At 34.4% G+C, this 17,485-nt stretch overlaps 1 protein-coding gene across 2 annotated transcripts in view; it reads left to right on the top strand.

Moving 5' to 3' along the window:
- Positions 1 to 17,485, top strand: part of suclg2 (succinate-CoA ligase GDP-forming subunit beta) — a 160,260-nt gene that overhangs the window by 131,273 nt on the left and 11,502 nt on the right. The gene's annotated exons all lie outside the window — the stretch shown is intronic.

Here is a 17,485-nt window from a genome sequence, read left to right on the forward strand (position 1 = left end):
ACATTCTTCAAAATATCTTCTTTTGAGTTTCACAGAAGAAAGAAAGTCATACCGGTTTGGAACAACATAAGAGTAATGTCAACATGAAAAAGGATGACAACATTTTTGGGTGAACTATCGCTTTAATTAAAAGACTTTCTCTTTTTTCTTGGCCACGTATAACATAAAAATCATATATATATATATATATATATATATATATATATATATATATATATATATATATATATATATATATATATATATATATATATATCAGTACTGTGCAAAAGTCTGGCCACCACCAGCTTTGTTGTTTTAGCAATGTTTTAATGACCATCCATTTGGTCTTTATTACAATACAAACAGAAAATACAGGAAATATGTACATAAAATGTGTGTGTATGTATATATATGTATATATATATATTTATATATATATATATATATATATATATATATATATATATATATATATATATATATAAATGGCTGCTTTAAGTAAAAATCAGTATTTAGTGTGACCTCCTAGACTTCCAGTTTCTCAGAGAAGAAACTTCTCATCACATTTTGAAAGTTTTCTTTGCATTCCAGTCCTTTTCCATTCCATTTAGGTTTAAGAGATGCTATTGCAAGTGTAAGGGGAGGTCACTAAATACTTTACACTTTAGCCTATAGAAGTCATATTTATTTCCCTTTTTTCTGTTTTTTTTTTTTTCTTCTTTCTTTTCCCCCCCGTTTTTATAATACTGCATACAAATTTCCTGTATTTTCTGGATATATTCTAATAAAGAGACTGAGAAATAATTATATATAGTCATTATACCATTGCTAAAACATCTTATTGTGGCCTAAGACTTTTGCAGAGTACTGTATATAAAACAGAAAATCTTATATAAAAAAAACGTTCATTTAAATGGAAAAAAATGGAAAATAACAGGCTTGAAGAAACACTGAAGGCCATTTCAGTCATTCCAATGATGCCATGATCCAACTCTTTACCAACGGAGCTGAAACTTGTTACTGACATCGTCTCAAGAGTTTATGCACGTGTTTGTTTGTAACTTTGTATGAGTGTTCTCGTCCTCATAAAACTCAGTCTGTCCTTTTGTCTACTGACAGTATTGAGTCCTGTTTGTTGAGAGAGAATTGAATGACGTGCTGTCTGAAAGGATGGTCTAGCTCATCTCTGATATGCTTCAACCTGAAACGGTAGCTGTCACAGTTCACAACCCCACCACTAAGGCACAAGAGATGCAGACCTTGAAGCACATGCGGCTGCCGCCAGGTTTCAATTCACCAGGACACGCTGCATCCCCCCTCCTCCTCCTTTCCGTCAGAGCCTGTAGTCTTTGGCTGCAAATCCATTTCTGCTTTGATTGGTTTCTTTTCTTTCCTAGAAAGATGGAGAGAGCAGGCACACGCCTGACTGCGACTTCACGTGGTACGGAGGGATAAAAGACGTTAGCACAATGTGTTTCTAGCCGCTGTTGATTTGCTGGATCTTAGGGAGAAAATGGCATGTGTTTTGAGGGGAAAAAATAATGAATTTTGTTTCAAGAGCGGTTCAGTGGCATCTCTACGGAGAAGAGAGATTCTTGGAATAAGGGAGACTTTCAGGATAAAGTAGGGCTCTATGAAATCTGTTTTAATTGAATTTTTCCAGAAATTCTTTTGTCTGCTTTAGTTAATATGGATTTCAAAAGCAGTGGTAGTCAAATGAAGCCATAAAACATTAACAATTTAATTAATCTTTTAAAATGTAATCAAGTGAAAATTTAATGATTCCTTTTATTTTTAACAAACAAAGTGCTGCAAAATATTAATTAAAAAAAATTAATGTTTAATTTTTTTTTCTTATTACTTTGAGATGTGCTTTGTACTGCACAATAGTAATGTATTTCTGTCACAGTTTCTTCAAGTTAAATATTGAAGAATGTGAATAAGTTAAAGGATTAGTTCACTTTCAAATGAACATTACCCTAAGCTTTACTCACCCTCAAACCATCTTAGCCATCCAAGCTTTATAATGGCATTGAACAGGGATCACGAGTATGAGCTGAAGAAAGTGCTTCCATCCACATCCATCCATCATAAACATACCCCACACGACTTTTTTGTGTAAAAAAAAAAAAAAAAAAAAAATCCATATTTAACAAGTTATGAAGTAAAATATCTAGCTTCCACCAGACAAAGCAAGTGTAAACTAGCGTCGCGTCACTTTTTCCGTAAGTTGAATAGGGAAGGCGTAGGATGTAGCGTAAGCTTTTTGAACTGCAAGAGTTTTACACTTTCTTTGTATGTTGAATACAGAAGGCAAATTTAGGGGAAGCTAGATATTTTACTTCATAACTTGTTAAATATGGATATTGTTTTTATACAAATGCATCGCTTTGCTTCAGAAGGCCTTTATTAACCCCCCTGGAGCCATGTGGAGTACGTTTATGATGGATGGATGTGGATGGAAGCACTTTCTTCAGCTCATACTCATGACCCCTCTTCACTGCCATTATAAAGCTCGAATCCGTCAGGATATTTATTAATATATCTCCGATTGTGTTCATCAGGAAGAAGAAAGTCATATACACCTAGGATGGCTTGAGGGCGAGTAAAGCTTGGGCTAATTTTAATTTGAAAGTGAACTAATTCTTTAAACAAAACGTTTATTTTGATGGGTTTTCGTGAAGACCTTTGCTTTCTTTTTTTTTTCTTTTTTTTTTTTGAATATATGACAAGTTTTTGTCAAATAAAATGTAGAAATGATTGTGAAGTGAGCTCTCAGAGCAATTCTGGAGATGTAGTTCATGTGGATTGTCCTCGTATAGTGAGACGGCAGATGCTGAAAACATGAGCATCATATTTGTTTCAGTATATTTTGTAGATGCAACATAGCAGTCTTTAGCAAATTAATATAGAATTTGAATAAATGAACAGCCCTACTTTTCATTTTTAATCATCCAAAGTTTTCCAAATTTCGTGGCATTCCGCATTATACTGTAAATTCCACTTGATTGTCTGGATTCAGTCCGCATTTTCTGCATCGCCTTTGGAAATCAAAGAGCCCTAATAAAGGGATGATGAGAGACGAAGCTGTGTTTTGGAGAAAGATGGACATTCCCAAATGTTTTTATGCATCTGTACATCCTGAAACTTGTGTTGACCAAGATGCATTTGACACGTTCAGCTCCAGCCACAAGCCGGAAGAAAGATCCCATCAAAGCTGTCAATCAAGAAAAGTCGACCGGCAGTCCTCAAGTGTCTCCTAACACGAAGTGATACTCGGAATGGCGGTGTCAAGATGTGTCTGTGTTTTGCGAGCTGATTTTTTGACATAATGCTTCATCTCCTTCACTCTGGGTGAAGAGAGAAGCTGTCATGCTTCAGCAGGCTGGATAATTATTTCTCTCTTATCCCCTGTGCCAGGCCCAATCTGAGCCCTCAATAACAGCCTGGGACCAAACCACGTCTTTCTCTCCCCCCGTCCCTTTTTTTTCCCTTTCTCTTTGCTCCAGAGGAACGACAGAACCACTGGCAATGGATTAGCAGAAGGGGGAAAATAGCCTCTAGATTCGATAAGATTGTGCCAAATGAAGAGAGCCAAAAGACGGCGATATCAAAAAGGAAAAAGCATATTAACTTTCTTATCGACGGCACTGGCTTTGCTGTCACTTAGCTTACACTTTGCCAAAATATTTGAATATTATTTTCATATCTGTTTGACTATGCCAAGTTTGGATGACTGATATGAAGAGATATGAAGCCCAAGCTGTTCAAATGGCACATGTTGAAGCATTTTGTCCATCAGAAGTGTTTCCCAGCTCTGATAACATGCCTTTTTTCCTAAAACGTGTCAGGAAGTCTGGTGTATTCATGCTCTGACTGTTAATATTTAATGCTAAGGAAGCAATCTGCATGATATCCATCTATTACGGTCTACACACCTACAGAAACGCCATTATTTTGCTACTCTAATGTGCAAAAACAAACAATTGCCCTCCGCTCCTCTTTTCAGATTGATGACGGCTGTCAGCCGTCCTTCTTTATTTGAAAATGTTGGGTTTTAACCCTTGACCTCTGGTTTATTGAAGCATGCCATATCAACTAAGAGACTAAGGTGTGAAAGCATCCAAAAGCTAGCGTGCCAAGCCTGCATTGCGAAGATAAACTAGAACAATTGTGCTAATAGGGTACGGTGAGACGAACGTTTTCACTCCTTTAGCACAATCTGTTAGGCGTTAACAAAAGACAGATGCACTTCCTCAGATTGATTAGCGCTGGTCAACAGGGGTAGACACCCCTTTCTCTGGGAGCACAGCTGCCAATGTGCGGTTGGAAGATAATGCCAGCGTTGCCCGACCACACCACAGGCGTCCTGGCGATGATAGCGGCACAACGGTATTTCTAATAGGCAGCGTGTTAATCGAGATTTGCCTCCTTTTTAAACCAAACTGCTTTTGTTTCATCTTGTCTTTGGGATTATTGTTCCAAGGCTATAAAACACATCACAGAGTACGTTGGATGAAACTAATGACTGACCACTGGGTGCAGTGTACTGTACAAGCTATTGATGCAAACCCCTTGCCAACGCCAGAGCTGTCTCGTGTCGCAGAGAATGTTCCCTGAAACAAAAGAAATTCCAAAACAAATAAAGATGAAAAGGCCTAGTCAGAAGTAGGCTGCTTACTTAAAAGTGAAAACACACAGGGACAATGTAGTGATGCAGTTACCCGCAGCTTTCTTAGAAGTCTGAGATTCATGCATACTAAAACAGTAATGTGATACTAGACCCACTGGCGGCTAATGCAAACAAGCAGCAACTTTGAGAATAGCTGACATAGTATACTTTGCTTAAGAGAGCTTTGATAGTGCTTTGAGCCTCCTTGCTGTTTATTTTGATGCCGAAAAAGTTTCAAAATGCAGTATGTTTGGGTGGAACATATACAGTCAAACCAAAAATTATTCAGACATTTTTGATATTTTTGATATATTTTTTTTATTAGTGGGTGCAATGACACTATAGTTGATTTATGTAAGTGAGGATAGCAAAATAAAGTAAACTCTGACATAATATACCCAAAAATTCTTCATACCAGTAAAATTTATTAAAAAAATTTGGAACCAAAAAAGGATTCAGACACTTTGACCTGACCATGTTTTGCTTAAGTGTTATCTGACATAAATAAGATTAATTTTTTTTCTGACACAGTTTATCTCTGAGATCTTGTCATATTTTATTACCTTTTTTTTTTTTTAAACTATAGTGAATAAACTGTATTAATGAATGAAATGTTCAAGGTGTCTGAATAAATTTTGGTTTGACTGTATATTATATTTGTCCATCTATCTATCTGTTTCTATCTCTCTCTCTCCCTCTCTCTCTCTCTCTCTCTATGGAAGAGCTACAGAAGCTTGTTTCCGCCATGGAATAAGAGAGAGAAAAAAAGTAAATGCGACTTTTTATGTCACAATTGTAACTTTTTTCTCAAAATTTGGAGTTTATACTTATACTGCAATTGACTTTTTTTCCTCACACTCAGAACCCTTTTTCACAATTGTGAGTTTATACTTATAGTGCAATTCTGATTTTATTTCTTAACAATCAGAATTGCGATATATAAACTCAAATGCAAAGAAAAAAGTTAAAAATGTCAGATATAAACTCACAATTGTGAGTTATAAAGTCTGAATTGCAAGATAAAACCACGCATTTGAGAAAAAAAGTCTGTGTCTTTCAGAATTTGTATTTCTCAGAATTATATTTTAGAATTGTGAGATATAAACTTGGAATTGCGAGAAAAAAGAATCAAGATATAAACTCGCAATTAAAAGTAAAAAGTCTGAATTGCCAGGTTGTATCTTTCAGAATTTATATTTCTCAGAATTGTTAGATATAAACTTGGAATTATGAGGGGATAAAAGTTTTGAATTGTGAGATGAAAGAAAAGAATTGTGAGATATAAATTTGGAATTGCGAGAAAAAAGAATTGTGAGATATAAACTCACAATTGCAAAAAAAAAAATCAGAATTGTGAGATATAAACTCGGAATTGCAAAAAAAAGAATTGATATATAAACTCGCAAATACAAGAAAAAAGTCAGAATTGTGAGATATAAACTCGGAATTGCAAAAAAAAAAGAATTGAGATATAAAATCGCAAATACAAGAAAAAAGTCAGAATTGTGAGATATAAACTCGGAATTGCAAAAAAAAAAAAAAGAATTGAGATATAAAATCGCAAATACAAGAAAAAAGTCAGAATTGTGAGATATAAACTCGGAATTGCAAAAAAGAATTGAGATATAAAATCGCAAATACAAGAAAAAAGTCAGAATTGTGAGATATAAACTCGGAATTGCAAAAAAAAAATCAGAATTGTGAGATATAAACTCGGAATTGCAAAAAAAAAAGAATTGAGATATAAAATTGCAAATACAAGAAAAAAGTCAGAATTGTGAGATATAAACTCGGAATTGCAAAAAAGAATTGAGATATAAAATCGCAAATACAAGAAAAAAGTCAGAATTGTGAGATATAAACTCGGAATTGCAAAAAAAAAAGTCAGAATTGTGAGATATAAACTCGGAATTGCAAAAAAAAAAGTCAGAATTGTGAGATATAAACTCGGAATTGCAAAAAAAAGAATTGATATATAAACTCGCAAATACAAGAAAAAAGTCAGAATTGTGAGATATAAACTCGGAATTGCAAAAAAAAAGTCAGAATTGTGAGATATAAACTCGGAATTGCAAAAAAAAAAGAATTGAGATATAAAATCGCAAATACAAGAAAAAAGTCAGAATTGTGAGATATAAACTCGGAATTGCAAAAAAGAATTGAGATATAAAATCGCAAATACAAGAAAAAAGTCAGAATTGTGAGATATAAACTCGGAATTGCAAAAAAAAAAGTCAGAATTGTGAGATATAAACTCGGAATTGCAAAAAAAAGAATTGATATATAAACTCGCAAATACAAGAAAAAGTCAGAATTGTGAGATATAAACTCGGAATTGCAAAAAAAAAAGAATTGAGATATAAAATCGCAAATACAAGAAAAAAGTCAGAATTGTGAGATATAAACTCGGAATTGCAAAAAAAAAAGAATTGAGATATAAAATCGCAAATACAAGAAAAAAGTCAGAATTGTGAGATATAAACTCGGAATTGCAAAAAAGAATTGAGATATAAAATCGCAAATACAAGAAAAAAGTCAGAATTGTGAGATATAAACTCGGAATTGCAAAAAAAAAAGTCAGAATTGTGAGATATAAACTCGGAATTGCAAAAAAAAGAATTGATATATAAACTCGCAAATACAAGAAAAAGTCAGAATTGTGAGATATAAACTCGGAATTGCAAAAAAAAAAGAATTGAGATATAAAATCGCAAATACAAGAAAAAAGTCAGAATTGTGAGATATAAACTCGGAATTGCAAAAAAGAATTGAGATATAAAATCGCAAATACAAGAAAAAAGTCAGAATTGTGAGATATAAACTCGGAATTGCAAAAAAAAGAATTGAAATATAAACTCGCAAATACAAAAAAAAGTCAGAATTGTGAGATATAAACTCGGAATTGCAAAAAAAAAAGAATTGAAATATAAACTCGCAAATACAAAAAAAAAGTCAGAATTGTGAGATATAAACTCACAACTGGTGAAAAAAGATTTGTGATATAAACTCGCAATCATGAGGAAAAAGTCTGAGATTTGAGATAAAAAGTTGCATTTACCGTTTTTAATTTTTTATTCTTTGATGGAAACAAACTTTCAAAAAGTGCATTCTTATTTGAAGCATTATTATTCTCTGAGATCTATCTATATATATCTAGGAGTACAGATGATAAAGCTCTTTACTCTAAAGCATAATTTGTGCTGCTGTATTGTACTGCTTATTTTCATTGATTAAAATATTTGATTGATTAAGAGGAGCATTAATTACCTTAATTGGTTATAAATTGATATAATATGAGCTTGTGCACAACAATGAGTATATGAATTGGATTATTGTAGCTATAAAAAGCAAGAATTGATTTGTTATCTAAGTGGACAGCTGACATTAGCAAATGTAAGAAAGCTTTATATTTAGCATATCCACAAAATGTTATTTTCTAGATCAATGCATACTATTATCTGTGGTGTGCCACTTAGTGTCATTACCTGTAGTACATTCAGCCCTTCTCACTGTCGTAAGCAAAGCCTGCTTTGCTTTAAGCCAAGTTGTGTGTGTTCTACTTCAACATTGATACAATATGCTCAAAATTTGGTTCAGAATGTGCAAGCCTGGAGGTTTAGTCCGACATTCCAATGGTAAAACGAGTTTGTTTGCAAAAAAAAAAAGAGAGAGAGAGAGAAAACAAGATCCTACACCTCTGACAATTTCTATCGCGATTGTTCTTTTTCATTCTAAATCCCACTGGCAGTTTGAGCGAAGTGCACTATATTTTTACGAAGCAGCATTTACTCATGTACGAGAAAGCATAAATCATGCCTCCTGTATCATTAATATACATAGATGTCAATAGGAAACGCATGACTGGAAGATATATGACTGTGCACAATAAAGGCCGAATTGAAAAATATGCTGCTGCTGAAGATGCTATTGTTTGTAGAATGAGACTCCGTGCTGTTGCTCCTGGATCTGTGCTGCCCCCTAGTGCCGGTGTGAGGAATGTAGGGAGAACCTAAGCAGCAGAGTCAATGAAAATGAAAACCTAAAGCTCCTAGGAACAACACAGAGCTTATGATGCACCAGATGTCACTCAAATGTTGCAGAAAATGACATCACATCCGTTTTTATCTTAATTTTTCACATATTCTATCAATCTTTTAAACTGTTATATTATAACATTTTATATTAATGTTATATTTACTTAAGTTTCATTGTTAAATTTTCTGTATATATATATATATATGTGTGTGTGTGTATATGTATATGTATATGTATATATATATATATATATATATATATATATATATATATATATATTTATTTATTTATATACACAAAAAATTTAACAATGAAACTTAACTGTATTTTAGTCTTAAGTTGACAGATAATGACATCACAAATCATTTTTTTTTCTTATTTTTATTTGCTTGTAGTTTTATCACATATTTTATCATTCAAGTTATATATTTTAATTCATATTTTGTATCACCTTACATTATTCTTAAATTTCCTGTATTTCAAAAAAATATTTGATCATATGTATATTTCTATATATTAGATCAAATTATATATATTATATATATAAACATGTGTGTGTGTGTGTGTGTGTGTGTGTGTGTGTGTGTGTGTGTGTGTGTGTGTGTGTGTGTGTGTGTGTGTGTGTGTGTGTGTGGTTCCTGTCCTTGATTCTGATTGTTCAACAGCTGTGTTTTATTCACGATAAAACACCCAACAGTTCAGTGTATCACTACACAACACCCTTAGCAACCACTCTTAGCAACATAAACTGTATGTTCTCAATTGATATTGTTCATTGAAGCTTACTGTATTATGTAGAAGAGTATTGTGAGAAAAAGATCGAGTGAGCGAGTTTATTACCTGAATTCAGATTTAGCATCTTCCTTCAGGTCAGTCAGTTCATAATAAAAAATCTGTTTAAATGTCCGATGTATTATCTTGTCCTTTTAACAGTTAAGGGGTTTTCCCGTGACTGACAGCGCTAGTCAAAGCATTTTTCAGTTGCATCTTGTTCTGTGTTCACAACAATTCAGTCTTTTCAATGTAAAAGTCTTTGCTACTGACTGACACACTTATAAAGACGGTCTTTGCTGCCATCTAATGGCGTAATATTGCAATTTCTGTTGCTGTTCACGGTCAGGGACTATTTTTTTTTCGGCAGAAGGAAGGCTTTTAGTGATTTTACTTCATCAAAGTTGTATTGTTACATATATTACATAACATATGTTATGTTATGTAATATATGTAACAATACAACTTTGATGAAGTAAAATCACTAAAAGCCTTCCTTCTGCCGAAAAAAAATAGTGGGATCCAAAATTCTGAGACCACATTCAAAATCTGGGATTTTAAATAACCATTTAATCAACTTTTCACTCAGTTTGTTGTGCGGACAATATACTTTGTAATGGGGAAAAATATATACTGAATAAAATGGTTTCTGACTTTTTCAGTTTTAAACCTGGTGATTTGATTGCTGGACTAGTTTATTCTGTCACACAGAGTCAGTCTAACGTGCAGCAATGTGGTTGTGTTTGTGACAGATGTCTCAGTTTGAGCAGGGCTCTGAATTGAAAGGTTTGGGTCAAGTATTACTCCTTTTTAGCTGAGCAATGACTGTGTCTCTATACATATCATGCTTTTTCCTCTCCATGTCTTGCCAGAGTTGTGCATTAATGTGTAAACAGCAGTAGTTCAGACGGGGATTGATGGGGAAGACGCAACAGATGTAGACATTCTGCAGTCATGGTAAATGTCTGGCAGTGCCAGCATCAGCAGCTGGACATTACAGACACTTTCTCTCTCTATCTCCATCCAGTCTGTCAGATCCACTAACAGACCCCACACTCATCTGCTGTGTGAGTGGGAATCTGCCATTTCAAGGGTCTCATGCTGGAATCTGTGGCATCGCGTGCCCTTTATTCTGTCAGAAACAACCACAGCCAGATGTGTTTTCTTTTCCTTTTGTTTGGGTGTGGATACATTTATATCACAAGTTGACAATGAAGCACTAGCTGTATGCAATGTCTCAGGATGTAAAGATGTGGATTTGCCATCTGGCTGCTCAACCAGGTGGGCTTGTACCTGTTGGAGAGGAGGCATTGTCTTACGTGTCTGTCAGTCTCGGCCTGTATCTATTTCTGTCTCTGTCTTTTCACCTCTCCTCACTGTCAGCTTGTGGGTTTATCTTAGATTTTTCTTCTTTTTATGTAAAAATCATATTTGGATTTGCTTTTTCTCTGTATGTGTGGCTGGGTGTGTCTCAGTCGGCTCCCTAGTTCAATAATAAGTGCACTGTCTAGGGAATCAGTCTTTCTGAGGGCTGTCAAAATTGTTGCATTTCCAGAATGCACTGTAAAATCTATTTAATTATCGAAAATGTTGTCTTATATCTCTGAATGCATTAAAGCCTAATTGTTTTATTTAGTATGTATTAAATATGAATTGGAGTTGTTAGAATATTTAAATACTAAAATTAGAATGTATTCCTTTTTAATTATATTTATTTTTTTACTTATGTATTATTATTGTTGTTTTTATTGTTATTACATTTTACTCACATTTTGTGCTTAATGCAGAATAAATGGCTCATACTTGTATAATTTAACTTATAATAATGTATTCAATGTATTATTATTGTCAATAATGATAGTCATCATAATTATAATAATGATACATTTTACTTATGTGATAAACAAAGTTCACAATGGCATAATTGCTTTTCCATTTTATTTAGTTTATGCGTTATTATTATATAATTTTTTTCTTTTTTACATTATTATGATTATTATTAATAATAATAATAATAATAAATATAGCTGCAAGCAGCAATTACGGGGCCAAGCACAAAAACGGCACAAGAAGCCAGCCAACATGGCCGTGAGCATCAGACCAACAGCAGCAGTGAGCAATTAGAAAAAAAAGTTATTAGCATTTTTGTCAAGTTTGTTATAACTTTTGAGCACGAGGTGGCGCTGGTCCGAAACTTCTCAGGCTGCTTCAGGGCATTGTCCTGATGACCCATACCAAATTAATGAATTTTGGTCAAACCCATCAGAAGTTATAAGCAAAAATAGCCATTTTTCATATCTCCACTCCAGTAGGTGGCGCTGCGCCGAAACACTGTATGATGCCTCAGGTCATGCTTGTGATGACACGTACCAAGTTTGGTCTGAATATGTCAAAGCATTGTAGAGATACAGCTTCAAGAGTAATTTTTGCATCATCTCTCAAATTCTTTGCTCCGGTATACGAAAACGGTTTGACTTATCAACTTGAAATCCATAACTTTTTGTCGGCATGGTCTGAAGATGATACGGTTCAATTTTGGTGAAAATCGGAGCAAAGGTCTAGGAGGAGTTTGAAAAAGTAGGTTTTTAAAGAAAAACAATATGGCGGACAGGAAGTTCAGCTGAATATGGCAAATTTGATATCTATGTTCTCAGCATGACCCAAGGAATCTATTGAGACCAGTTTCATTACAATCGGTAGATATTATCAAAAGTTATTAGCATTTTTGTCAATTTTGTTATAACTTTTGACCACAAGGTGGTGCTGGTCCGAAACTTCTCAGGCTCCTTCAGGGCATTGTCCTGATGAACCATACCAAATTTATGAATTTTGGTCAAACCCATCAGAAGTTATAAGCAAAAACGGCCATTTTTCATATCTCCACTCCAGTAGGTGGCGCTGTGCTGAAACATTGTATGATGCCTCAGGTCATGCTTGTGATGACACATACCAAGTTTGGTCTGAATATGATAAAGCATTGCAGAGATACAGCTTCAAGAGTCATTTTTGCATCATGCCTCAAATTCGTTGCTCTGGTATACGAAAACGGTTTGACTTATCGACTTGAAATCCATAACTTTTTGTCAGCATGGTCTGAAGATGATACGGTTCGATTTTGGTGAAAATCGGAGCAACGGTCTAGGAGGAGTTCGAAAAAGTAGGTTTTTAAAGAAAAACAATATGGCGGACAGGAAGTTCAGCTGACTATGGAAAGTTTGATATCTATGTTCTCAGCATGACCCAAGGAATCTACTGAAAACAGTTTCATTACAATCGGTTAATATAGTCAAAAGTTATTAGCATTTTTGTAAATTTTGTTATAACTTTTGACCACAAGGTGGCGCTGGTCCTAAACTTGGTATGCTCCTTCAGGGCATTGTGCTGATGACCCATACCGAGTTTCATAACGATACGCTAATGCGTTCGTAAAATACAGCATTTTAGCACCAAATTTAAAATGGCCGACGGCCAAAATGTCCAATAAATAAAATTGGATATCATTCGACTCGGCATGATTCCCCGAATCCAACGAGACCAAATTCATGATTTTTGGCCAAACCCATCAGAAGTTATAAGTAAAAATAGCCATTTTTCATATCTCCGCACCACTAGGTGGCGCTGCGCCGAAACGCTGCATGTTGCCTCAGGTCATGCTTGTGATGACAGTTACCAAGTTTGGTCTGAATACGATAAAGCGTTGCGGAGATACAGCCTTATGTCTATTTTCGCAAGCACTACGTACAATTCGTTTGCGTGTTTTTCGAAAACGGTTTGAGAAATCAACTTGAATTCCATAACATTTTGTCGGCATGGTCTGAAGATGATCTGGTTCAATTTTCGTGAAAATTGGAGTAACGGCCTAGGAGGAGTTCGAAAAAGTACGTTTTTCAGAAAATTCAAAATGGCGAAAAAATTTTCATGACGGAAAATGACGTCATATGGTGCAATCGATTCGTCTTGACCTAAGGAATCAGAGGAAAAAAGAATTTTGTTTCTAGCCCTTATGGTTCAAAAGTTATTAACATAAACATAAGTGCAACTTTGGACAGCTGATGGCGCTAGAGGGATTGAGTTAGAGACTCCAAATTTGCTATGGACAAAGGTCAGACTGTCCTCTAACTGTGTGCCAAATTTCACAACTTTCCCGCAAGCGGTTCTATGGGCTGCCATAGACTTCAAGAGCGGAAGAAGAAGCGGAAGAATAATAATAAGCGTACGGAACGCCAACAATAACAATAGGTGCCTAAGCACCTTCGGTGCTTGGCCCCTAATAATACATGCCATGACCATTTGTAACGCTGGATAAACACATAGTTCGCAATAGCATAATTGTCTTTTCATTTTATTTATTTTATGCATTATTATTATTATTATTATTATTATTAATATGTATACATTTTACATAATTTTTTGTCTAAAAATTCAGGATAAACTATACTGCCATTATGAACTGTTTTGTTTTCTTTCTTTCTTTCTTTCTTTCTTTCTTTCTTTCTTTCTTTCTTTCTTTCTTTCTTTCTTTCTTTCTTTCTTTCTTTTTTCTATTTATTTAGTTATTGTTGTTATTATTTATACATTTTACAGAATGTTTTGTCTATAAATTTAGGATGAACAGTTCATTGCAAACAATTGCATTTTTTTTTTTGTTTTTTAAATTTATTAGGGGCCAAGCACCGAAGGTGCGGAGGCACCTATTGTTATTGTTGGCGTTCTTTTTTTTTTTTTTTTTTTTTTATTATTATTATTATTCTTCTTCTTCTTCCGCTCTTGAAGTCTATGGCAACCCATAGAACCGCTTGCGGGAAAGTTGTGAAATTTGGCACACAGTTAGAGGACAGTCTGACCTTTGTCCACAGCAAATTTGGAGTCTCTATCTCAATCCCTCTAGCGCCACCAGCTGTCCAAAGTTGCACTTATGTTTATGTTAATAACTTTTGAACCATAAGGGCTAGAAACAAAATTCCGTCATGAAAATTTTTCCGCCATTTTGAATTTTCTGAAAAACGTACTTTTTCGAACTCCTCCTAGGCCGTTACTCCGATTTTCATGAAAATTGAATCAGATCATCTTCAGACCATGCTGACAAAAAGTTATGGAATTCAAGTTGATTCCTCAAACCGTTTTCGAAAAACTCACGAACGAATTGTACGTAGTGCTTGCGAAAACAGAAGTAAGGCTGTATCTCCGCAACGCTTTATCGTATTCAGACCAAACTTGGTACATGTCATCACAAGCATGACCTGAGGTACCATGCAGTGTTTCGGCGCAGCGCCACCTACTGGTGCGGAGATATGAAAAATGGGTATTTTTGCTTATAACTTCTGATGGGTTTGTCCAAAAATCATAAATTTGGTCTCGTTGGATTCGGGGAATCATGCCGAGTCGAATCATATCCAATTTTCCCATATCGGCCATTTTGGCCGTCGGCCATTTTGAATTTTGTGCTAAAATGCTGTATTTTACGAACGCATTAACGTATCTTTACAAAACTTGGTATGGGTCATCAGCACAATGCCCTGAAGGAGCCTGAGAAGTTTCGGCACAGCGCCACCTTGTGGTCAAAAGTTATAACAAAATTTACAAAAATGCTAATAACTTTTGACTGTATTCACCAATTGTAATGAAACTGGTCTCAGTAGATTCCTTGGGTCAAGCTGAGAACATAGATATCACATTTGCTATAGTCAGCTAAACTTCCTGTCCGCCATATTGTTTTTCTTCAAAAACCTACTTTTTCGAACTCCTCCTAGACCGTTGCTCCAATTTTCACCAAAATTGAACCGTGTCATCTTCAGACCATGCCGACAAAAAGTTATGGATTTCAAGTCGATAAGTCAAACCGTTTTCGTATACCGGAGCAAAGAATTTGAGGCATGATGCAAAAATTACCCTTGAAGCTGTATCTCTACAATGCTTTGACATATTTAGACCAAACTTGGTCTATGTCATCACAAGCATGACCTGAGGCATTATACAGTGTTTCGGTGCAGCGCCACCTACTGGAGTGGAGATATGAAAAATTGTTATTTTGCTCATAACTTCTGATGAGTTTGACCAAAATTCATAAATTTGGTATGGGTCATCAGGACAATGCCCTGAAGGAGCCTGAGAAGTTTCGGACCAGCGCCACCTCGTGGTCAAAAGTTATAACAAAATTTACAAAAATGCTAATAACTTTTGTCTATATTAACCAATTGTAATGAAACTGGTCTCTGTAGATTCCTTGGGTTATGCTGAGAACATAGATATCAAATTTGCCATAGTCAGCTAAACGTCCTGTCCGCCATATTGTTTTTCTTTAAAAACCTACTTTTTCGAACTCCTCCTAGACCGTTGCTCCGATTTTCACCAAAATTGAACCGTGTCATCTTCAGACCATGCCGACAAAAAGTTATGGATTTCAAGTCCATATGTCAAACCGTTTTTGTATACCAGAGCAAAGAATTTGAGGCATGATTCAAAAATGACTCTTGAAGCTGTATCTCTTCAGTGCTTTGACATATTGACACCAAACTTTGGAAGTGTCATTGTCACCTCACTCTGACCATACCACAACAATTTGGACACAGCGCCACCTATTGGTCGAAAGTTATGAACCAGTAAATCCTCATTTTTGATAATTTTTCAGCTCTTATGCCTAAAATGATCTTAATACGTCTTTAATTGTTCACTGTTGCAGTTGTTCTGATGCTCCCAGCCGTGTTGGCTGGTTTCTTGTGCCGTTTTTGTGCTTGGCCCCATAATTGCTGCTTGCAGCTATATTTATTATTATTATTATTATTATTATTAATACATTCCATGACCGTTTGTAATGCAGGATAAACACATAGTTCACAATGGCATAATTGCTTTTTCATTTTATTTATTTTATGCATTATTATTATATTTATTATTATTATTATTACTACTAATAATAATAATGTTATTATTATTATTATTATTTATACATTTTACAGATTTTTTTTGTCTAAAAATTCAGGATAAACAGTTCATAATGGCAGTATAGTTTTGTTGTTTGTTTTTTAAACATGTTTTTACATTATTATTATTAATAATAATAATAATAATAATTAAACATTTTACTAAAACGTTTTGTCTATAAATTCCTGATAAACAGTTCAATATTGTTGTGGGTTTTTGTTTTGTTTGAACATGTTTTACATTATTATTGTTATTATTATTAATAATGATAATAATAATACATTCCATGACCATTTGTAATGTTGGATAAACATAGTTCACAATGGCATAATTGCTTTTTCTTTGTATTTATTTTATGCATTATTATATTATTAGTATCAGTATAATTATTATTATATTTTGCTAACAATTTTTGCCTAAAAAGCAGGATGAGAATATGGGTAATAATGCCACAGTGCTTTTAAAAATAGCTACAGTGTCATTGCATAATGCTGTTATAGTGTGAAATTACAAAGTACAAGCTATATGTAATGTGTGACCTCTTAATCATGTAACAGATGATTGAGTTTTTAGCATCCCAGTGTTTAGAAGACATTGCTATTATCTAAATTCATATTCACAATATACTAATTCAAGACACAGGAGCTGTAGTTTTTAGCCAGTAAGGTGGGTAACAGCATTTTTCGATGGAATCCGCCAATATCTCTCTAATCCTCAAACATGTAAACATCATTACCACCGCCAGCAGTCACTCCCACAGATTAGCATAGATTATGAGTAAACATGCCAATTTAATCTGATCTGTTTACTTGCTAATTTGACTGTAATAAATTGGCATTGAGTTATTTAAATTCTTACCTTGTAAGAGTAACACAATCACAAGCTGTTCTATGCATGTGTGTGTTTGCACGGTTTAATATCCCTTTGATTGCTACTATACATTTATGTAAATTATTGTTAGATTGTGTTGAAGTATAATCTGCTTATTTTCTTTTGAGGAATTATGGTCATTATATAGCATTGTTAGCACAGCTGAAATATCTAGCTTCTCTTTGGGTGGCCTGCTCATTTCAGGACATAAGCACCTCAAATCTCTTTTCCAGC

The sequence above is a fragment of the Chanodichthys erythropterus genome, chromosome 6 (assembly GCF_024489055.1).
Source record: "Chanodichthys erythropterus isolate Z2021 chromosome 6, ASM2448905v1, whole genome shotgun sequence".
NCBI lineage: Eukaryota > Metazoa > Chordata > Actinopteri > Cypriniformes > Xenocyprididae > Chanodichthys > Chanodichthys erythropterus.